We start from the raw sequence: 23,486 nt of genomic DNA on the forward strand, positions 1-23,486 counted from the left end.
ACTCAGAGGCCTCATGCTTGTATGACAAGCACTTTATTGAGGGGCCATCCTCCCAGCCCTCCTTGTAGATACTTCCTAAAGGTACATTTTTTTTCTTATTTTAAAAAGAATGTGTGTCCTTGTAAAAACAATGAGCAGCAAAGGAGAGAAGAACCATGGAGAACAGCACTGCCTGAACCCGTGGCTCTTACAATGGTCCTCCCGCAAACTGGGGCCTCTGGCACCCGAGCATGGTGAGTTAAAAGACCCCGAAAAGTCTCTGAAGCAAATCCCCTTTGATCTTCTTCTCTCCTGTATCTTGTTCCTCTTCCTCCCCCAAAATGAGTCATAGAAACCAGAATTCCTCTCCCCAAAGGCTAGCCATAGAGCCAGAGCACCTGCTCCAACCCAAGCCCTTTCTCCCTTGAAGGTGCTCATTCCAGAGAGATCCTGCTCCATTCCTAGGAGGAAGAAATGCTACAGTGGCCAGAAAGGATCTGAGCAGACTCCTTGCTGGGTTTCCCAACTCCGTCAGTAAATATTAGAGCTGTTGCTCGACCTTGTTTGCTTCTGCGTGGCCCTCCATTCCTCACCACACCTGATCAAGAAAGCAGTTTTCTGAAGGCTCCCATGTCACGGGAAACAGATTTTTTTAAAGTGTTCTTTCCTCTTGCTAATTTATTTTCTGTTTCAGGGCTGCCGGGGTGTGAAGAAACGGACCACAGCTCCTGTCCCTGCAGTACTTTCACATCTCAAGTTGTCACTCAACCTGGTATCATTAGCTTCTTATTGTGTTAGGAATTATACATAAAAATCAAGCCAGGCACCATGGCTCATCCCTGTAATCCCAGAACTTGAGGGGCAGAGGCAGAAGGGTCTCTGTGAGTTCAAAGCCAGCCTGGTCTATATAATGAGTTCCAGGCCAGTCAGGGCCACAGTTGAGACCATCTCTCAAAACACAAACAACGGGGCTGGAGAGATGGCCCAGAGGTTAAGAGCACTCACTGACTGTTGTTCTTCCAGAGGTCCAGAGTTCAATTCCCAGCAACCACATAGTGGGTCACAACCATCTGTAATGAGATCTAGTGCCCTCTTCTGGCTTACAGGAATACATGCAAGCAGAACACTGTAAACATAATAAATAATTTAAAAAACAAAAACACAAACAACAAATCATCTTCACCAGTTCATCGCACAGCTCAGGGATGGTTGTAATATTATCTTTTGATTGTTCTCATTTTTATTTATGTTGCTTCAATTCTTTATCTTTATGAAATCAGAGCAAGGGAATATATTTGAAAATACTCATTTCAATATTTCTGCCAGTTTTCTTAAGCTGTAAGAAACAGAGTCAGGTGGTGGTGGGGGCGGCGGTGGGGGCGGCGGGGGCGGCATACACCTTTAATCCCAGCACTCAGGGGAGACAGAGGCAGGTGGATCTCTGAGTTCGAGGCCAGCCTGCCAACCTGGTGTAGAGTGAGTTCCAGGACAGCCAGGGCTACACAGAGAAGCCCTCCCTTGAAAAAACAAACAAGGAAGGAAGGAAGGAAGGAAGAGGGAAGGAAGGAAGGAAGGAAGGAAGGAAGGAAGGAAGGAAGGAAGGAAGGAAGGAAAAAGAAAGAAAGAAAGAAAGAAAGAAAGAAAGAAAGGAAGGAAGGAAGGAAGGAAGGAAGGAAGGAAGGAAGGAAGGAAGGAAGAAAGAAAGAAAGAAAGAAAGAAAGAAAGAAAGAAAGAAAGAAAGAAAGAAAGAAAGAAAGAAAGAAAGAAAGAAAGAAAGAAAGAAAAAAGAAAGAAAGAAAGAAAGAGTTATGGAGTTAAGGCACCTGACCTCATCCAGTCTCCCTTGAGGACTACACTCTTCCCCTCTCTTCTACTGGAAGGCAGAGAGCTCCAGGCTAAGATGTGACAGCAGAGTCTAGAAAATGGCTGCTGATGACTGAGAGAGAGGTAAGGGCCTTTCCTGAAGACAGCTCAGCACTGTGTCTCCTCTCTCCTCTCTCTCCTGGGGGTGGTCTCCAAACTGTGACCAAAGGACTTCCAGACCCTCTTTTGATTACATTCTGCAAGAAAGGGAAGGGAAAGGAGAGTGGGCAGACAATTTTGCCTAGGGCAAATGAGCTGAGTGTTAGGCCCTCTGGATACACGCTGCTCTTGGCTCATGGGGAGCTGACCTGGATGGATTTGCTTGCTTTTCATCAGCTCAGCCCATCAATAAGAGACCAGAGAACAGAGGAAAGAATTCCAGTGTCCCATTTTCTGACTGGCCTTGCTTGAATGGTCTGGTTAATCCCACGGGGTGAGAATAAGACCACTACAATTTTTGAGCCAAATTTGAAGCAAGCTTTATTAAATATTGGCCAGGATGATAAACACTGGCCAGGTCAATACCCAGGATTCCCAGAACATGGCATCAAATCACATTAGCTAGAGGCTTATAAGGGCAAAACCCACAAGGATGTTCTTCCCACCTTCGCCCAATCAGGGGCAAGCATACATCCTGCCTTACTTCCTGCCTACGTGTGACCAAGCACATCCTGTGCAGTTGGGGCAACCAGTCTTTTTTACAGAGGTGAATACACATGACTTGTTATCTCATGTGAGCAACAGCCCCAGCATTCCAGGAAGTCATCTGTCCTTGGCAGGTGGGGCTCACAGGCTAGAGGCATCTTTGTTTTATAGATCCCTTGAGCACAGTGATTTAACCCTGAACCTAACATCAACCCCCGCAGCCTGTGCCCCTCTTTTGAAGGCTCCTTCACTGTTCTGATGGCTCACTCTGCATTTTCTGCATTCATACAGGTTTCTTTCTCCGGCTGCCAGCAGGGGATTATGTAAAAACATTTTTATTACATTTATTTATTTTTTTTGTAGGGGGTGATACAGTGTGTATGTGGAGGTCAAAGGACAAATTTTGAGAGTTAGATCTCTCCTACCACTCTGTGGGTCCCGGGAATCACACTTAGGACATCAAGTGTGGCAACAGGTGCTTTTGTCCTCTAAGCTGTCTGGCCAAGCCAGCCTAGGCCCCTGCATCTTCCTTTATCCCTCTCCCCAGGGTCTGACAGATTACGGGTTTAAGAACACAGCCACCACTCCACCCCCACCCACATATAAGATTGCTCACACTTCAGACAGCAACTGCAACTCTGGGGTTCCCTCGGCTGTCCTCACTTTTGACCAGCTGGTAACAAATCTGGGGATTTCCTCTTCTTCCTCACAGAGAACTCAGTGTAGCCTTGGATGTTTGACCAACAAGAGGATGCAAAACAGGACAGTCTAAAGAAGAGGCCAGGAGGATCCCAGACACAATGCTTCCTTTTACTGAAGGGACCTGTGGTTCCCCTACCACATGAGCCTGTGACAATAAGCATGGTCCTGCCAACCGGTAAAGCTCATCTGAGCCACAGTGTCCTATGGTGACATATTGTGTACCCTAATACAATTTGTCTGAAGATCAGAGGACAGAACAAACCACTAGAATAAACATAGATGCCAGGCAGTGATGGCACATACCTTTAATCCTAGCACCTGGGAGGCAGAGATCTGTCTGGATCTCTGTGAATTTAAAGCCACCGTGGACTACATGAGATTGACTCAGTCTAGGAGAGAAACAGCAAGGCAGTGGTGGCCACACCTTTAATCCCAGTACTTGGGAGTCACAGGCCTTTAATCCCAGTACTTGGGAATCACATGCCTTTAATCCCAACACTTGAGATTTCATGCCTTTGTTTGGGAAGCACACACATCTTTAATCGCAGCGCTAAGAAGGAAGTGATGGCTGGGCGGAGAAAGGAATATAAGGCATGAGGAGACAGGAACTAGAGCCTTTTCAGGCTGAGGAGTCCTATGGGTAAGACATGGCAATGGCTTATTCCTTTATCTCTCTGATCTTTCAGCACTTACCCCAATACCAGGCTCCAGGTTTTTTTATTAGAAGACCGTTTAGCAACTCGTGTAACAGTGTCCACATTTTATTCGGGTTTCATCACACAGCACCAATGATGGACTGTCCATGTAGTTGAACTTGATCTTTAATCCCACATCTGTCCCCAGAGGTAGGGCACTTATCATATGGCTCAAAGTCCCAACTCTAATCCTATGCTTAGACTTTCTGGCATGACTATTCCCCCTCCTGAGTGACCTAGAAGTCATGAGTCAGCTCCTTCTGCATAAACAATCCAATGTGGTCCAAGAAGCCTTTCCCTCAATTAAGACCCCATGGCCACTCAGAGAGTCCCAAAGGCCATGGTGTGATGGTTTGTCTGTAGCCTCAGGACTCAGGAGGTAGCAGGAGGAACAGAGAGAGAGAGAGAGAGAGAGAGAGGGTTCCTCTTGTCAAGCCTGATGACCTGATTTTGACCTCCACAAGCCACGTGGTAGAAGGAGAGAACCAGGTAGCTTCCTGTCCTCTGACTTCCAAGGCATAGGAGCATACACTTAAGTAAATGTAATAAAATAAATATAGATAAATAAAACTTACGGGAGGAAAGTGGAAAGAACAAGGTGTGTGCCTTGTGTGCTTTCTGTAGTGATCCATGAGTCCTCCAGCACCCACATAAAAGCCAGGCATTGCAGCAGGTGACTGTGACCCCAGCATTGCGGAGCAGAGCTGGCAGGTCTCTGGGTCTCTCCATATTCAGTGAAGTCAATAAACAAGCAAACATCACAGATGTCATTGTTTTCATTGTCATGTCACATGAGTGTCATCAATCTTTCCCTGTTAGAATATAAGCCCTTTGAGGCAGAGACTGTACACAAGTGTAGCCCTGTCCAAACGAAGGATGCAGGCTTGGTGGCCCTTCACCCTCCCCACACATTCTGTGCCTCTAGGGCAGAGCAGGGAAATAGGTGCCCAGGGTCATGGTGCCCCGGCATTGAAAGACTCCCCTTGTGGTTACCACCTGGCTCACAATGACTTTCTCCACACCCAGACTCAAGCTCTCTTCCCAGGACACAGTTGATGGAGATACAAGCTCTGATCGCAGACAGTCCAGTGTCAGCAGAGACCTATCTTCAAAGGCATGAAGGACGCCATCAATTAGTGGTTTCAAGTGAGTTCCAGCCTGAATTCAGACCTCACGATCACAGAAAGGGATCCAGGTTCCAATGCAGAATGACGCCTCCTCGTCCTTCCTCAGTCCCCAATCCTTACTGCTTATCTCCAGTCCTCAGCCTGCAGATCACAACAGCCTCTTACTTCTGTCCCTGTTCCCTCTTTCAGCTCACGTCTCTTCTTTCCTTTAAAAATGATTTATTATCTTTTAGGTTATAATAGATTACATCATTTCTCCCTTTCTCTTTCTTCCCTCCAAGCTTCCCATATACTCCTCCCTGCTCTCTTTCAAATTCATGGCCTCTCCTTTCATTAGTTGTTACGTGTGTGTGTGTGTGTGTGTGTGTGTGTGTGTGTGTGTGTATTCCTAAATAAATACAACCTGCTCCATCTGCATACTGTCACGTGTTTGTATGTTTTCAGGGCTGACGGTTTGGTATCAGAAAACCAATCGGTGTGCTTGTCCCTGGGGAAGCTTACATGTTATAGCTCTTTCCCTTAGCCGCCCCCTATAGGTAGAAGATAAGTCTCTGTTGCTGAAGACATGCACTTCTGACATTGGGCCCAGAGTCCCCTGAGCTGGATCTGACCTGAAATCCTGCTCCCTGAGGACTAGCTTTCATGGTGCTAGAAGACTCCATGCAAGCTTCCAAAGGAGAGAGGCAGCCAATAGTCCTACACAGCTATGGCACCTATAAACCACAACACTAACTAGAACAATAACACTAAAGGTTAGCTCACTTGCCTTGGCAGTACACAACAGCCCTCTAATCAGACTTAAGACCCACTTAACAGGAGGGAAGCCATGCTGAGTACCGGAAACTTAGCCAACTGCCCAGGGCTAGTGAAGTCATGGATCTTTGAGAACCTACAACCACCATTTACTAAACCAGCATAACTCCTAACTACACTCTAAATGTTTGTCCTTGTGCCCACAGAGAAGTGTGGTCCTCACCCCTCATCGAAGAATCTTCTCTTCACAACAGACTGAGACCACTACAGAAAACCACAACCAATCAAAATTCAGGGTTGTGGAGCCCAGTCCCAACTAGTACATCTACTTCTTAATTCATTACAGCTCAAGGTCTCAGAACTAGGCTAGGAGTGATGGACAGAGAGCTGGTGGAGTAAGAAACATAGGCAACACTGAGTGAATAAATACAGGCTGTGTGTACAGTAGGGACCTGGTATATCAGCACCAGACCTTCCTTCTTCTATCTCTGTAGTACTATGTTATTCATGGTTTGCATATCATTACCATATTCATGCTTGGCTCTTGCAGAAATCCTGAAGACATGTGTGAAGTAGCACTTATACCAAATAATACACCAGGGTAGACGATCACATTCAGACATGGCATTCCCAGCAGCACATGCCATGTGCCCTGCTTGAAGAGCTTCATTAAGGCAGACCGGAGCAGAGAGCTCAGTCCAGTGCCCCCTCCACTGGGTGGCCCTCCACAATCACTGACCAGACTCTAGGTCACCCAGTTTGATTGTCCTTGCCTGAGCCCCTTACCCCATCCTGAATGTTTTTTCTGGGTTCTTCCTGAACTCAGCTATGCCACCAAGCTCTGACGAGACCTTGTTATTTTCACAGCTGTAAGGGCAAACTCCCAGAGCAAAGGGAAGATTTGGTGAAGAGGTTATGCCTAATGCCCTTAGCTGCTGCCAGTCCAACTTCCCAGAGGCAAAATCCCAGCCTCCACTGAGATGGCAACATTGGTCAGACGTGGCCAATCCTGGCTCCCACCAAAGGAACCTTCCTTGGCAAGCGGCTCCATGCCACTGCCAACTCTGTCCCCTTAGGTTAGGGAGCACCTTGAGCTGGCTTTGGGCTCTGTGCCAGGAAAGGTCCCTGAACCATCAGCTCCAGAAAGGGGATTCAGCCCCAACAGCACTGTGGACAGATCTCTGAAATGCTCCTCATAACACTCCCCTCCCCACCCTCAGGGCAGGGTTCTACCATCTGTGCTAATCACAAGGCACAGGATTTGTGAAAGGACCCAGGGGGCAGGGCTAGTCTTGGGATGTGTGCTGGAGGGGAGGGGAGAGAGAAGGATGTAGGGATCTGAGACAAAGGGGAGAAGCAGTGAGTGAGTGTCTCTTGTGTCCTAGAGGCCTCATGACACCCTCTCCAAACCTTCCAAGAAAGCTGAGGGTGTCTCCAGTTCACACTACAAGCTCACTTCCACTCTTACAACCATCTCTGCCCACCTGACCTCTGACCTCAGTGTGACATCAGAGGTTCCCCTTCCAGGTCCCCCTCCAGCTTTCCCACCCTTCATGCCTGACCCCACTCTCCTAAGCCTCTGGGTCTCTACCAAAAGCTCTAGACCAAACTGGCACTTCTACGTCCTTGGCTGTGCAAGGAGTATCCCCCAGAAGGCTAGAGGCACCTTCTGTGGCCCAGGGCTTAGAGAGCAACCTCAAGGACTCCCCCGACACATCCACCCTCTCCGGGCCAAAGAGCTGGTATGCTGTTGATTTCCACATAAATAACTCATTATTTTATGCTCCAGACCAGAAAGCCCCACACGTGGAGTTAATTTCCATCCTGACAGAGGGCCAGTACCAGCCAGAATTGGGAGGCTTGCTCAATACCCCCTGGGCACTGCTGTTTCCATCACAGGGTTAATTAGTCCCCAAGAGCCCCTGGCCCAGGGAGGCTGCTCAGCCCAGGAGGCCGGAGACTCAGATGACAAATCTGTTTCTGTCTATGATTGTATGTCCACCAGACGAGGACTGTGCCCCCCACCTAGTTTCCCCATCTGCAAAATGTGATCACAGTGAAACCCTGTGATCTCCAAAGTATTTCCCAGGCTTGAGGTTCCCATGACATCCTGTGACTTCCCAGCAAGCAGCCTACTACAGACCAGGAGGACCTTCCAAGTCAGTTGTGACATTTTAGTCATCTGATCTGCAGCATTGCTTAGTAGCACTGGAAGGTAGTCCTTGACACCCTATGACTCTGATGACCAACTACTCATTCTAAGGCATCTTTTGACATTTACAAGAACTCATGATACCTTGTGACATTCTTTGACATTCCAAAGCATCTTATGACATTCCTCCACATTCACCTTCCCTTTGTGCCATTCTAGCCATGGTATTCCGTGGCATTCTGTGACATTCTACATTCCTACCATGTGGATTTGTTCTGCTTCCAAGGGGCCTCCATGACATGACAGAAACAACTGTCTCTCTACTCCATGCACCCTGCATCTCCCCCATCCAAGGCCCATGACTTCTGTGGGTAGACGGCCTTGAGCTTGGTTATGCAGGTTCTTGGGGGCACTTTGACAGCCAGTCTCTCCAGCAATAGGAATCTCCTGTTTTGCACCTGAAGAAACCCACCCTTTGCCCCTCACTGCCTCTAAAACAGTTCAATGAATGGTTCCTTCCTTTAGGATAAATGGGGAGGGGGTGTCCTCCAGAGCAATAGTTTAAGCATACCAGATATTTTAAATTCTTTGGTCTAAGGGAATGGCAATCTTGTGTGGTTTGACCAAGTATAAGACAAAGGAGCTGGGTCCAAAAGCCAGACAGCCCCAGGGACAAACAGATTGTGATCTGTTCGTTGTAAACCCCATACCTCCCTGGCTGTGGCCACAAACGCAGAGGGACGAAGATAAGGTCGCAGAGGGTGCAGTGAGGCAGGGCAGCAAGTTCTCCAAGGCAGCGACCAGAACACGAGGAAGACTTCAAGGTTTTCCTCCCCTAGGGGAGCAGTGCAAAACAGCTGTGAAAAAGAGGAACTGGGTTTGGGGCTCAGGCCCACTTCCTCCTCCCTGTGGCTTCTCAAGAACAGGATTCTCTTCTGTGGGCCTCAGCTCTTCCATCTATCAAATGGGTAGCAGATGGGTCACCTAGCTTTGCTATGCTGGGCTTCTCAGCTGAGGGAAACAGGTAATCTTGATGTTTGAGTGTGCCATCATAGTGGGTAAAGCCCACTGGTGAATAGGTTAAAACTTAAGGGGCTGGGGACTAGTCAAACCTGACTAAATGCTGTGCTCTGAGTAGCCAAGTAAAACAGTGTAAGGATCTCTTCCATTGCGTTTCAGGAGAGCAGTACCAAGGTTCTCTACCCAGAGGTACAGACAGACAGGACCTACCTGTCTGCACCCTCTCTACTCCTCCCAGCACACACCCCCCACCCCCTCCCCGTGGCCCTTGAATAGCAAGGACCTGAGTCCTTGCAGAAACCTTAAGAGACTTCGCCCCCTAGTGACCAAGATCTGTCATTGCCGCTCAGGGCTCCTGGCCCTGGAAGGTGGCCAGTTCTTGTTGACTTGCTGGTTGGCCTCTGAAGGGAAAACCCTAGAGACCAGAGTTTGGGAAGAAGGTGACTAATTATGAGGCAAGGTTTGAGGGCTGGAGGCTGTTGAGGATGCCTCATTAATTGCACATGAACAAATATTAAGCACCTACTGTGTGCCAGTGGCTGGGTTTTGGGATCCAGTGTTAAACAAGACAGAGTCCTTTCTTACAAAGGAGGTCACACAGTCCAAGGCTTGTTGGCTGGCTGAGGACCTACTGTGTGCCATGGTTTTAACTCTTGATACTCTTCACAACAACCATGAGAAGTGAAAATTATTTGCATTTTACAGGGAGGGAAACTGAGGCTCTTGGGGATTAAAAATCGGGGCTTCAATTCTGACTTAGATCTAGATGATTTCAGAGTTGTACATCTCATAAGCCTGTGGTAGTCACCTCCTTTGGAAATGGACAGTGAAGTACCTGGTGGGTTAAAGGTCAAGGTGCTGAGTTCCTGCCCTTCTCACAGCAGAGGGCCAGACGCTGTCTGGAGACAGGAGCTGAGATCACGAGAGCCAGGATCACGGCATTGCTCTCATTGTTGTGACCTTCCCTGGTCTAATGCTCCTGAGGGGACACCAGGCCCATGCTGCGCTGTGGGGATGCAGTGGCAGTGAGCCTGAAGTCAGGACTCTGTGGGGAAGCATCATGTCACCTAGAAGGGCTGATGGGACATAGATGACTGCTAGTGACCCTGGAGGGAGTTGTTCATGACTGAGCTGAGGACATTGTATACAGTGCTTCTGAGTGACCATGTGTGTGTGTGAACAGGTGAGGTTGTGGGTGATTGACACGGAGTGCTACTTGATGATTTGGAAGCTCACTGTGGGTAGGTGACTTTGTATATGCTGGGCTGATACGGGACAATAGAGCTGGCTGTGCAGGGTGACATTTTCTATAACTTTGGCTATGCTGATGAGCTGGGAGAGGGGCTAATTGCACAAGTGGTCTTGGAAAATAAGAGGCCAGAAAACTTCACAGCTCCCAGAGCCCACCAAGAGTGCCCCTCCTTCCCCAGGTAGCTTGGGTCCCTCTCTCCCGATCTCCCTACCATACCTTCTAGTATTGTGCATGTGTGGTGCGTGCGTGCGTGCGTGCGTGCGTGCGTGCGTGTGTGTGTGTGTGTGTTACTAGGGATGGACCCATGGTTTTGCACATACTGCACTGTAGCTCTTCTCACTGAGCACCATTTCAACTCTCCAGTTTTAAAAGGGAGAACAAGTGGCTAGGGATGCAGCTCTGGCGGGGCCTCACCCAGCATACGTGAAGCCCTGTTTGGATCCCCAGCACCACATGGCATAGCGGCTCATGGCTATAATCCCATCACTCTGGAGGGGGAAGCAGGAGGATCAGAAGTTCAGTGTCAACGGGAGGCAGAAAGATTGTGAGAGCTGGAGGATAGAGACAAGTCCTGTGAAATGCTGTCTTCCAGACTCGATGTGCCTGAAATAGTCACACAGCAGCTGTGGCTACTGTACACACACAGAACAAAACAAAAAACCCAACCTGCAGGTAGGTTGGGGACTGGTTGGATGTGAATATGTTCACAATGCAATGTATATATGTATGAGATTGCCAAAAATGAAAGAAAAATGAAGTTCAAGGTCATCTTTGGCTACAGATGAGTTCAAGGCCAAGTCCAGGATACATCTCAAAATATATAATATAAAGTAATAATAATAAGTAAGATAACATGCACCTATTATCTGTATCCTTTGGGAAGGAATTGAAGCAGTGCTGGAGCGATGCTCAATGGTTAAAGATTGCAGAGGACCTTATTTCAGTTCCCAGGGCACACATGGCAGCTTACAACTGTCTAACTCCAGTTCCAGGGGATCTGACGCCCTCTTCTGGCTCCACAGGCACCAGGCAGGCAAATGTACATGTACGCACATTCAGGCAAACACACATACAAATGAGTAAATCTAAATCAAGTTTTTAAAGAACTGAAACAAATGTGAGCAGTTGTTTGTCCTAGTCTAAATGGTCCAACCATGTGTGACTCTTACACTCTTCCTTTGATAATCCTGATTTTTTTCTTTGCATTGCTGGGGATAAAAACCATAGCCATCAATCACATGCTGGACAGGCACTCTACCACTGAGTTCCATATCCAGCTGCCTTTCAAACTCTCAAAATTATTTTAGAAAGTAATACATGGCAGAATGTATTATCTACCAACCTAGTGTTGTCTTGTCAGGTGCTGGGCTTCCCACAGATTGGGCACTGGGTGTTCACTACCAGATGAGACACTTCAGCCTCTTGCATTTTATAACTAGGACAACTCAGGCTCAGAATACTTTATTAACCTCTCTTCCAGTACCAGTTAGTGAGTGGTGGAACCAGGATTCAAACCCAGCTCTACCTACCTAAGAGATATTCTTAGAGATGTGCATAATACATGACTTCTGTCTCTTCCACTTCTCCTAAACATTACTTTTTAAAAAAGATTGGTCAATAAAAATAATAGAGTAGACGGGCAGTGGTGGTGCACATCCTTAGTCTCAGCACTCAGGAGGCAGAGGCAGGAGGATCTCTGAGTTCAAGGCCAGCTTGGTCTACACAGTAAGTTCCAGGACAGCCAAGACTACACAGAGAAACCCTGTCTCAAAAAAACAATAAATAAAATAATAGATTATAAAAACCTCCCTCGGAGTAACTAGCATTTTTGGTTGATCCTGGACACTTCCAGACATTAAAAGTAATTTAAATTATATTTGTGTGTTCATACATATATGTGTGCATGTGTGTGCATGCACACATGTGTATCTATGTGTGTGTGTGTGTGTGTGTGTGTGTGTGTGTGTGTGTGTGTGTGTGTGCTCTCAGAGGTCAGAGAACAGTTTGTAGGAGTTGGTTCTCTCTATCTACTCAGGCTTGGTGGCAAACATCTTTACCCAATAAGCCATCTCAGTGCCTGTGTACATAAGTGTGTGTTTTACAGTGTCACAGATGTTAACATATATCATGGCCTAGAAATGGGGATAGAGTTTGCTTGCTCATTCTGTCTTCCAGAGCCCACAGCCTCCAAGAAAACCAGACAGACAGAAGCTAGACTGCACCAAGACTTAGTCCTGGAATCACATGCTATCATTGCACCATATTCTACTGGCCATGGAGTCAGCTCTGACTCAGTGTAGGAGTTGTCTGTAGAGCAGAGTATGAGGTTTGGGCTTACCAGAAGCTGACTAGTCAGCCAGCCACAGCGGCTTCCCACATGTGGGGAACATCCAGTGCCTATATCAGTCAATGGCAGCTCAGCAGTGCCTGCATTTCTCACTGGTTGGGGCCTGTTCCCACAAGCACAGATTCAGGGGCGCCTACACTGGGCCATGTTACCGCACAGGCACCCGGACTTCAGGGAAACAGGTGAGGGTGCCATGTGTGGAGGTCAGAGGACAACTTTCAGGAGTTGGTTCCCTCCTTCCATGGATTGGTTCCCCGGGCTGGTGCTCAGTCATCAAGCTTGGTGGTAAGTGCAACTTGACTGTCTCACATCTCTTTCTGTGTCTATTTTGTTCACAATTGTGTCCCACTAGGAGATGACATTCCCTAGCCCACTATTTCAGAAGTCATATTCAAAATTAAGAAAAAACCCACATTAGTAATTTTCAAAATGCTAAGCCCATTTACACACAGAACTCTGCCGGCCGGCAGCACAGATGGGAATATCCGGTAGATAGTTTTCATTGCATTTACTTCTCAGTGCTCTGGAAGCACCCCCAGATCTACTACTGACAATGTGGTGCAGCGCCCCCCTTTTAACTTGTTTTAATTGAATTTTTTTATATATTTTGATTCTTCCCACCCCCTTTCCCACCCCTACTTTATTTTCATTTTTCTTCTCTCTTACACACACACACACACACACACACACACACACACACACACACACACACACAAACTCCACAAACACACAAAAATAGAAATAAAAAATAAACAAAAGACTAATAAGACAAAAAAAAAAAAAGCCCAAGTAAAGCAAAATGAGACAAGAAGTCTGCAAAATGCCAGTGAGTTCACTTTGTGTTGATCAACTACTCATGTGGGGTGTTTCCTTGTTTAAGGGTGCTGCCGAACCCCACAGTCCAGATCTGCCACATGCTGCCATCGTCTCCTCTAAATGACATTCTACCTGCTTCTGAATACTTTTGTGCTGTCTCCAGTGCTACTAATCTTATAAAAAAGATTTTAGAAGTCAGGTTGCTGGAGTGTAGAATATAATTTACATCTTGACAGCAACTGTTAAAGCATACTCTCTCTGTGATATGATTCGCATTCCAACCAACAGTTGCATGTGGATGGGCTCATACCCCACCTCCTCCCCATTGCTGAAGAGTATGTGTTTTGCTTATAATAAATTTGTTCAACAAGTTATAGTTTTTCATATCTTTGTTACTAAAGGGATTAAGCTTTATTCATTTGTTCCATTTGTAACATCCTTTTGAAATAGCTGTGTTGCACAAATCCTAATTGGTCTTAATAAAAACCTGGAGCCAGATATCAGGGTAAATGCTGAAAGATCAGAGAATCAGAGCAGCTAGCCACTAGAAAGACTTCTTACCTCTAGGAATCCTCAGACTGAAGGGACTGAGCTCCTCTCTCCTCCCACCTTATATCCCTTTCTCCACCCAGCCTTATCACTTCCTGTCTCAGCCTCCCTAGTGCTGGGATTAAAGGAGTGTACCTCCCAAGTACTGGGAGCAAAGGCATGAGATCCCAAGTGCTGGGATTAAAGGTGAGTGCCACCACTGTTGGGCCTCTATGGCTAACTAGAGGCTGGCTTTGCCCTCTGATCTTCAGGCAAGCTTTATTTGTTAGAGCATACACAAAATATCACTACACAGCCTACCATATTTTCTAGCTCGTATCACTATTAAGTGGCTGTTTGATACCCTCCATGGGTGCTGTTATTTTTTGTTTTTTATTTGTGGGAACTCTTTATATGTTACAGATATTAATTTCAATCTATAGCATAATACATTGATAAGTATTTCTAATGAGTTTATTTGCCTTTTAGGTTTGACTCCTTTCACTGCATAGAGTCTAATTATTTTTATATAGTTTTATTGTTGATCATTTCCTTGATATCTTCTGGGCTAGGTGTCTTTCTTATATAAGCCCTTCATGGAACAAAATCTCTTTCAGCAACACCAAGTCTTGCTTTTTGAATATTGCCTGATACTGCAAGTAACTTAAGGTCTACAGTCTTCATTGAACCCAGTCCCCACCCTCCTGACATGGGGAAGTGCAACCTCCCAGAAGGTAAAGACAGGCTGGAGCTCCCCCTCACTTCTCACAGCACACACTGATGTGTTTGGAACAAAACAAGCTGAACTCCAAGCAGTTCCCCTTGGAGAGGGAACAGATTCTTCATAAGCCCAGGCAAGCCTAGGAGGAGCAACTTGCTGACCAGGTCTACCTCAAACTGCAGAATCAGAATCACCCCCACTGAAAATTCCTGCACATGCACCAAAAAGTGCACAGATCCACACACCCGAATGGACACACACCCAGGTACCCATTTTCACAAATGTTCCCATGTGCACATGTAAAGATGCTCACACTAGGCATATGCACACATATTTGGGCACAAATACGTGCATGTGTGTATACAAAGGCTGCAGTCAGGTCCACCAAAGAACTGCAGCGTTCCCGGTACACAGACATTCCCCAACACGCACATATGCACTGGCTCAGTCAGGCCCAGCAGGAAATGGGGCCACACTCAAGCAAGGGCCAAGTGACCAAGGAGAGAGCAGGCTAAGGAAACCAGACGTCTTTGATGAAGCTGGGATTAGCAGTGGCTCAAGGCAGCCCTTTCACAGAACGACTAGGAGGTTGGCAGATGTGCTCCTCCGGGTGGGCCCGGGCACCACAGAGATGCCTGCAGGTGTGCAGTCTCAGGCTGGTGCGGCCTGCCAAGTGCCCAGTGCGCTTCTGCCCACATACACACACATGAGTACATAGCACTGGGCCTCACGCACACAGCCCCACCGTGCCAGCACCATACATACACGTTTCCAAGCAGGGCCTGAAGCAATGTGCAGGGAAGCCTAGCTAAGCTCCTTCCTTCCCCTTCGCCCTCCGTCCCCTCCCCCACAACCAGCCCAGAGCCTGCTCCTGAGCTGAGCTCTTTGTTACACTCGCCAAAGACCAAATCACAGCAGGACAATGGGGTTGCAGGGCCAGCACAAATCACCATCACCAGCTCTTCAGGAGCCTCAACTGCTTGAGTGACAGCTGAATCAGATCCGGATGGGGCGGGGCGGGGCGCGGGGAGGGTGGGGGAGGCTCTCCTTCAGGCAAGCCCCCAGCTGCAGAGCTGGGAGGTCTCCTTTTGGCTTCCACTTCTGCAGACCCCTCCCCCCACTTCCCACCCACTTTCCTAAGAGGCACCAGGCCTTCAGGGCCTGGCAGCTGGGTCTCCCTCTCTCCAATTGCAGTCTAACTTCCTACCCACCGGTACACCCCAGCTTCTTTGCATTTTGCCTTCCTAAGGCATCACTGTCAAGGTCCTGTCCTGACCTCCTCTTTTCTGGTGTGCTGTCTCCCAGAGGCCAGCTCCTCCTACCTTGGAGGAGCCTTTTTGCAATGTGAATATAATCAGTTTTTCTCCTGCTTAAGAACCTTCAGCGGCTCTCCACACCCTCTTCAGACAGTCTGAGCTCTGCCTCCAGCACGAGGCACCATCTGACCACTGGCCGCATTCCCAGCCTCCCCTGGCTCAACCAGAACACCATTCTAACTCGGAAGGTCCCAGGCTCCTGTGGGCCTTTGCAATGCAACTCTCTGCTGGGAACATTTTCCCACTGCTTCCCTGGGACTCTTGAGGCAGTGAGGCAAGTGTGGGAGCCCAGCTCCCACATTTTATGACAGGGTACTCTTGAGGAGAGTGGGATGAGATACTACATAGAAGGATACAGGGGAGAGAAACAGATAGAAACACAGGATAGCCTCAGGAGGGCCTGGATCATAATCCACTGGCCCCTTCTGTCTGAGGCTATTTAAAAGAATGCCAAGGCGGGGAGCAAAAGACCTCCCCCCAGCACCTGGTAACCAGACACATGGTGAAACAATCCTCTAATCAAGCTCAGCTCTCACTAGGAAACCTTCATGGGCCTCCATAACTCCCCCTTCTTAATATAATAAAGCCACCCCTCCCACCCCCACTCCCACCTCCACCCTTGAACCCTTCAGATAGACTGTACCAGTCTTAGGTCATTCTTGATTAATTTTACATACTTACATTCAGGTGTCAAGTTGAAAGTTACTGGTCTTTGGCTACCAGCTTCTGGCAAGAGGGTACAGAGCCCAACTCAGCTCTGGCTCAGGTCCCTACTAAGAGCTTGCAAACATCCACAGCAATCTCCATAGCTGCCACACCTCCCAGTAAAGGAGTAGAGGATGATAAAGATGGAATATTCTTTTTGGAATGGGTCTAAGGTGGTTACAACAGTCTTAGCTGCACTAAGCCCTTTTCCTGGATCAAAAACTCTCTCCTAACAAATGTTCAATAAATTTTCAAGAGACTATTTTGATTCCCAAGAGAAAACAGTCATTTCAAATCACTTCAAAGTATCCACTCAAGTAAACAAAAACCCATACTAATTATAAAGAGACATTTACAAACTGACTCGATTGTGGGAGGCTTATACCTTTGTGGGAGGCCTACCTGTTTTTCTAAACAAAAACAGGAGTGGAAACTTCTAGGAAGAAGACAGAAACCCCCCCCCCCATTTATGACATCTTCACTTAAGTTTTCCAGGGGCTACTGAGACCATAAAATTATATTTTAATCTATCATAAAAATATTCAAATATATCTGAAGGTAAAAGAGTAATAAAAACTTCAAGATGCCTCTAATTTGATTGATTTGGTTTATTCTTTAAAAATTAATGTTACCTAATTTACCCAGACTAGACAGATATTAATGAAGTAATAAAAACAATTCTAATATGAAATCACTATATACTTTTTACAAACTTACATTCAACATTTACATTTTTTACATTCAGTGTTTACACTTCTTGCATTCAATATTTATACTTCTTGCATTAAATATTTATACTTTTTACATGTTTAATTCAAAAGGAAACTATAGAACTATTTTACAAACTTTAGCACATATCTAGAAGAGATTTCTTAACATCACTATACATATTTACAACTAACATGAATATCATTATACTTATTTACACTTCTTACAAACTTACATTGACTACTTTATAAACCTTAGCAAACATCTAGAAGAGATCTCTTAACAGAACAAACTTACATTCAAAAGCAAACTCTATAGAAAACATCTAAAAAAGATTTCTTAACAGAACTATTATATTTTTTTTCAAGACAGAAAGTACACAAATCATTTCAAAAGCTTGGAGTTTATAGTCAGCTTTGATATCATTCTGAAAGTTTTCTTGAGAGTCTGAAGTCAGAGCCTAATTCAGCAGCAGCTCTAAGCTTGACTGAGGGTAAAATCCCCTCTTCTTAATTTTTGAAAGCTGCTTTTTAAGACTACTATGAGCATTTTTAATGATGCCAATGTTTCTCTCTTGTGCATTTCAAGCACAACCTAAGTTTCTTATTTTTTATATGCCCATAAGTTTTTTTCTTTTTTCACACCCAAAGCAATTTCCCAGTGTGTGGTCCTCTTTCCCTAGTTTTCTAGAGGGTTTCAAAGTGACTTGTTGACAAACAGTATTAGCATTTTAATTGCTTCCTGACAGGCAAACTGTTCACCTGTTCCTAGTTCTCAAGAGGCAACCTAGCAAAGCTTGTGGAAAAAAAATAGCATTTTGAGCTGAAAAAACCAGAGTTTGGGGGCAGTGTAGTACTGGCATGTCTGTTACAGACTTCATTTCCCAAACTGCCTTTCTCTATATCATCACACTGTTATAAACTACATTACAGACTACCTTTCCCAAGCTGCCTTTCTCTATATCGTCATGCTGTTACAAACAAACTACATTTCCCATGCTGCCTTTCTGGGTCCTGGAGAAAACTTCCATTCACATGGTCTGTATTCAAGCTTTTGCTTTCACCACAGGAGGTTTTTGAGTCAAGATTTTGCTCCTTTACCATGGGAAATTCCTGTTCTCCCTGAGCTGGCACTGATAGGTGTATTTCCTTCACCTGACACTGTTCTCAGAGTGAGCCTTGCCCTCCTGTGTGCACTTACAGATTGGCACTTGTTTCCCACCTTACCAGGTCAGTAAAAGAAAATGAAAGTACTTAAAATAAAAGCCTTTTCAGCCTTTTCAGAGAGATTTTCCCCACCCCAGATAGATCTTCTGCTTGGCCCTTCTCCAAGATGCAGAGTCCCTGATGCCTTAGCTCAGGTTCTCTGCTAACTATTTTCTCTTCTGGGGGTAGGAGCTTGAGTCTCTGATGTAGGAACTTAGACCTTGCTTCTCTCATTGCAGAGAGGATTTCAAAGCCTCCATTGCTGCCCTCACATCTGCAGCCCCTCGCTGGGTCCTACACCGCCTCTGCTGCAGCTCCACCCCGGGGGAAGCGATCCCTGCTCGGCTTTCCGCCTGCACTTTCTTGGGCATGGGCTCTGGTGACAGGGGATTCTGGCTGCCATTTTTCTAATACTGGCTTGAAGGAGAGATCAGACTAGCAGAGAGAATTTGTCCTGTTCCAAGAGGTTGTTTGTTTTTTCTAGAGCAATTACAGGTGATTTTCCCATACTGATGGATGTTATTTCCAAGTGAATCTAATTTTTGCCATTACAGAAAGAGAAAAAAAATCTGAGAAGAGAAGACCTGAAAAGCTTTCAATGTTTTAGAAAAAGATTACTAAGTTTTCCCAAAGTAGCTTTCAGTTTTTAAGAGAAAGATTACTAAGCTTTTTCCAAGAAAGCTTTCAGTTTTTGAGAAAAAAAATTACTAAGTTTTCCCCCAAGATTTCCGTTCCCTAAACTTGGCTTTATGGCCAAGGAAACTAATTCTGATGGTACGATGTTATCATACAGTAACAATGTCAGCGGAGTTTTATTTTACTTACATCCACCTCAGGGAAAATTCTTTCCTCTGCCGCTCAAGACTTAAATCTAAGATGTTCACAGACCAAAAGCTTCCACAGGAATCCTTTTCTGCCCATTTTTCTCATCTTTGATAGACTTTTCTCTGATTCTTCCCCAGGAGTTTGTGTTGATGGCCCTATAGTTGGAAATCAAGGACATAGTTCCGCTGTCTTGTTACTTTTCTTACCCTAAGTTTTTTCTTAGACTATATTCCTATATTCTACCTTATATTTTTTACTTCTTACCCTAAGTTTTTTCTACACTATATTCCTACATTCTACCTTATATTTTCCCTTAATTTTTATAGAAATTAAGAGAGAGAAAAAAAGAGAGAAACCTAGATAGAAATATTCACTGCAGCCTCACTCACTTTTAACTTCAGCATTCAGCTGCTTAACTTTCATTCTTGAGAATAAAATATCATTGCCTTTATTTTTAATTCCTTATTAGGCATGCCCCCTTATACCCACAATGCCCCCTCCCTCTTTTTACCAAATCCCCTGTCCCTGTTCCTGGAGCCATTTGTGGGAGCCCATCTGGGAGACCAGCTCCCACATTTTACAACAGGGTACTCTTTAGGAGAGTTAGATACTACATAAAAGGATAGAGTGGAGAGAAACAGAGACACAGGATAGCCTTGAGAGGACCTGGATCATAATCCATTGGATTGGCCCCTTCTGTCTCTTCTAGAGGGCTATTTATAGGAATGCCAAGGGGTGGAGCAAAAGACTTCTCCCTAGCACAGCCAAGTACAGACCCTTTCCAATCACCTGATAACCACACAAATGTTGAAGCAATCCTCTAATGTAGCCCTGCTGAGTAAAGCAAGCTCAGATCTCAATAGAAAACCTTTGTGGGCCTCCACAGGCAAGATTGGGTGTTTTCCTGTCTTCCAACCATTGTGGGTCATGTTCGTGTAAAATACAATAAGATGAGCTGCTAGAGAATAAAAAGTGAAGTTAATACAATAAGCCTCACCCACCTGAGACCAGTATAGCCGTTTTCTGTAGCATCAACCCCTCCCTCTCCACAGGAACCAGTGTTTAATCAGGAGAGATGGAAGCAGGGCTGATGAAACATCTGTGTGTACATTTGGTGTCTTCATCATTGTCCAAACTGTAAAGGACTTACATAGCCTTCATGGTGGGCAGGTATGTGGTACTGTCTCCACACACACTGTCTTAATATGCCATGGCAACAACTACAGACTTGCACAATGTGGACAGGTCTCTAGTGCATTGTACCAAGTGAAACACAGGCAGGCAGAACCCCAGTTCCACCTCTGAAGACCTCTCCATCTCCTTCCCACCCACTTCCCCTTAGGGCAATGGGCCCTTAGGACTTGAGGCCTTTCACTTAAGTCCCCAAACCCAAAAATCTAAAGTCTAAGTGCTCCCAAATCAGGGGAAATTTTAAGACCTGACTTCATGTCATGGGTCATAGACAAAAGACAGGCATGCCAAAAACATCCTGTAAAATTGATCCCATCCCCAAGGTTTCTCATTATATAAATGCAAAATATTCCAAATCTGAAAAGTTCCAAAATACCTTTGGTCCTAAGTACTTCAGGTAAGAGGTACCCAGCTTGTATTAACATCAGGGGTGGGGGTGAGATGGAAACAGGTTGATGCAGGCAAGAAGTTAGATGTGGGTGATGAGTACCTGCCCCTCGATTTGCTGGGGGTTGCATGACACTCCATCATCAAGCACTAGCTCTCCACTCTCTTCCCCCTGGGTTACTTCCATTCTACATTTCCTGTCTATGATGTGACCATTCTCGGTCTCTTACCTGAATGAAACCATATGATGGTGACCCTTTCACGGGCAACTTCTTTCATTTAACACAATGTTTTCAAGGGTCATATATAAGAGTAACATGACTTCACTCTTTTTTAAGGCTAATTATTATTCTACAATGTGTATAGACCACACTGTGTGTATCCATTTTCCTGTCCAGGGTCATCTGGATGGTTTCTACATTATGGATACTGTGAATAATGCTGCTGTGAACACTGGTGACAAATACAGTCCCAATTCTTCAAAATTCAGTGAACAACAACAAAAAATGACACCTGTCAATTTGCTAAGCAATTACTCTCAAGTTCATTATCCATCGCCCTAGAACAACACAGTAGATCCTGGTTCCGCCTTCCCTTAACCTACAGAGTGGATCTCCTCTCCTTTCCGGGCGCCTTGGGCAGTGTCACATCTGCTGGTGTGGCCTGTTCAGAACCCATCACTCCCAAGCAGGAAGAGTTCTGGGTGAGGCCAGGGAGGAGGGACAGCTCAGGGCAAGCCTCTCAAGTCTGATGAACCAGACAGGACAAGGGGCCTCTGAACCTACCAACTGCCCTCAGTGCTGCACCCTGCTGTAAGGTACCTGCGAAAACAATAGCTGTGTCCTCTGGAGTCTGGGCAGGATAAGGACTTGACCCTTCTGCTGTCTTAGGCTCCTAAGAGCTCTGGCTCATACAGGTTTCTATCCCCTTCCAAGGCAAAGTCACAGTCTAGAAAAACCAATTTCTGTCTGCATGTGCCAGTTCCTGAGCTGGATACACAGCTGGGCCATGATGACCAAGCACAGTAATTTATGTTCACATGTTCACATGTGTGTGCTACATATATGTTACCTGGGCATGAAAGGCTCACTGTGTGTGTTTCAGATTAATAAATAAGCAAACAAACAAATAAATAAATAAACAAACAAAAGCAAAGTTTTGAGTTAATTCTCATTTCAAACACCAGGAGTTTTAAAGTGTCAGGAACTAAAGCCTCATTAACACTGATTTTCAAGGTATCACAGAAGTTTAAAAAGGTGTAAAAATACTAATACAGCCAGGAGGAGCACGCACCTCTAATCCCAGCACTCAGGAAGCAGAGGCAGGTGGATCTCTGAGTTCGAGGCCAGCTTGATCTACAGATCGAGTTCCAGGACAGTCAGGGCTACACAGAGAAACCGTCTTGAAAAAAATAAAACAAAAAAATAAAATCTAATACAGTTAGAAGCTGACAAGTTGGCTCAGCAGGGACAGGAACCTCTTGCTGAAACCTTGTGACACGAGTTCAGATCCTGGAACTCATAAAAGTAGGAGAGAACTGACTCCACAAAGTTGTCCTCTGATCTCCACATACACAAGAGGCACATGTACACACACACACATGATTAATTAAATGCTGAGTTAAAGTCAAGGATGCACTATGTTTATACTTAAGCACACTCTGCCCCAGGATGGACAATAAACAGGTGCTTAGATAAACACACAGACAGGTACAACAACAGTCACTGCCAACATTTGTGAAACATTTCCCATGACTCCAGCCCTGTGATAAGTTCTTACCCATACTGCTTTGGGCTTTTCAATTCCCAGCCTTACCCTACAGACAAGGAAATCAAGGCTCCCAGGATGAACTGACCTGCCACAGGTCTGAGCTGGGCAGTGGCTGCACTGGGACTTAGACTTCCATAGGTGCAGTAAGCGTTAGACTCCAGTAATGCACATGTATCCATCACGTGCTTACCAGTTATCACACACCTCACATGCACCGACACAGAGAGGCATGTGTCTGCAGGCACATGCATATTCATATAGAAACTTATACATGGAGACACAGACATACGACACCTAAACACTGAGGCAGGTAACAGCAGGCTCACAGTGTCAGCTGGGTGCAGCTGGGCACACTGGACTTACCGACATGAATGTGGATGGAATTAAATTCTATTCCCATTGGGTCTTGACACAAACTAGCTCAGTTGGCACATCAGAGCTTGGGGGTTGAACAGTACTGTGCTAAGCCCTGCCAGCTGGTGGCTCAGCTTCTCCAGGGACAGGCTGGTGCCTCCTACTCCCACCCACCGAGTAAGCAGAGCTACCCTTGGGGCCAGCATCACAAAGGCCCACACCTGGGCCCCTCTCAGGAGAGGCCGCACTCAGGAAACCTCCAGGTGGCTGCCACTGTGGCGCTCCCCAGCCTTCAAGTACCTCCTTAACCACAGGTGTGGGTAAGGGAGATGAATCACATCCCACTTCAGTTTCTATCTACCCCCTAGACACCTGTCCCTTGGCACACATGGGGTACTGTCACCTACCTGAGTTGACAGTGCCTT

At 46.0% G+C, this 23,486-nt stretch overlaps 1 long non-coding RNA gene across 3 annotated transcripts in view; it reads right to left on the bottom strand.

Annotated features, from left to right (window-relative positions):
* LOC121828555 (uncharacterized) overlaps positions 1-23,220 on the bottom strand; it is a 36,767-nt gene extending 13,547 nt beyond the window's left edge. The window contains exons 1-3 of one of the 3 annotated variants that reach the window (XR_013050384.1): positions 23,071-23,220; positions 19,360-19,514; positions 4,460-5,217 (exon numbers count right to left, since the gene is read on the bottom strand). This is a non-coding gene — a long non-coding RNA (uncharacterized LOC121828555). Of the gene's footprint in view, positions 1-4,459; positions 5,218-7,789; positions 8,030-19,359; positions 19,515-20,148; positions 21,641-23,070 lie in introns of those variants that run through there. The other 2 variants (XR_013050385.1, XR_013050386.1) reach the window with 2 other exon arrangements.
* Positions 23,221-23,486: the final 266 nt, after the last annotated feature.

Source organism: Peromyscus maniculatus, chromosome 4 (genome assembly GCF_049852395.1).
Source record: "Peromyscus maniculatus bairdii isolate BWxNUB_F1_BW_parent chromosome 4, HU_Pman_BW_mat_3.1, whole genome shotgun sequence".
NCBI lineage: Eukaryota > Metazoa > Chordata > Mammalia > Rodentia > Cricetidae > Peromyscus > Peromyscus maniculatus.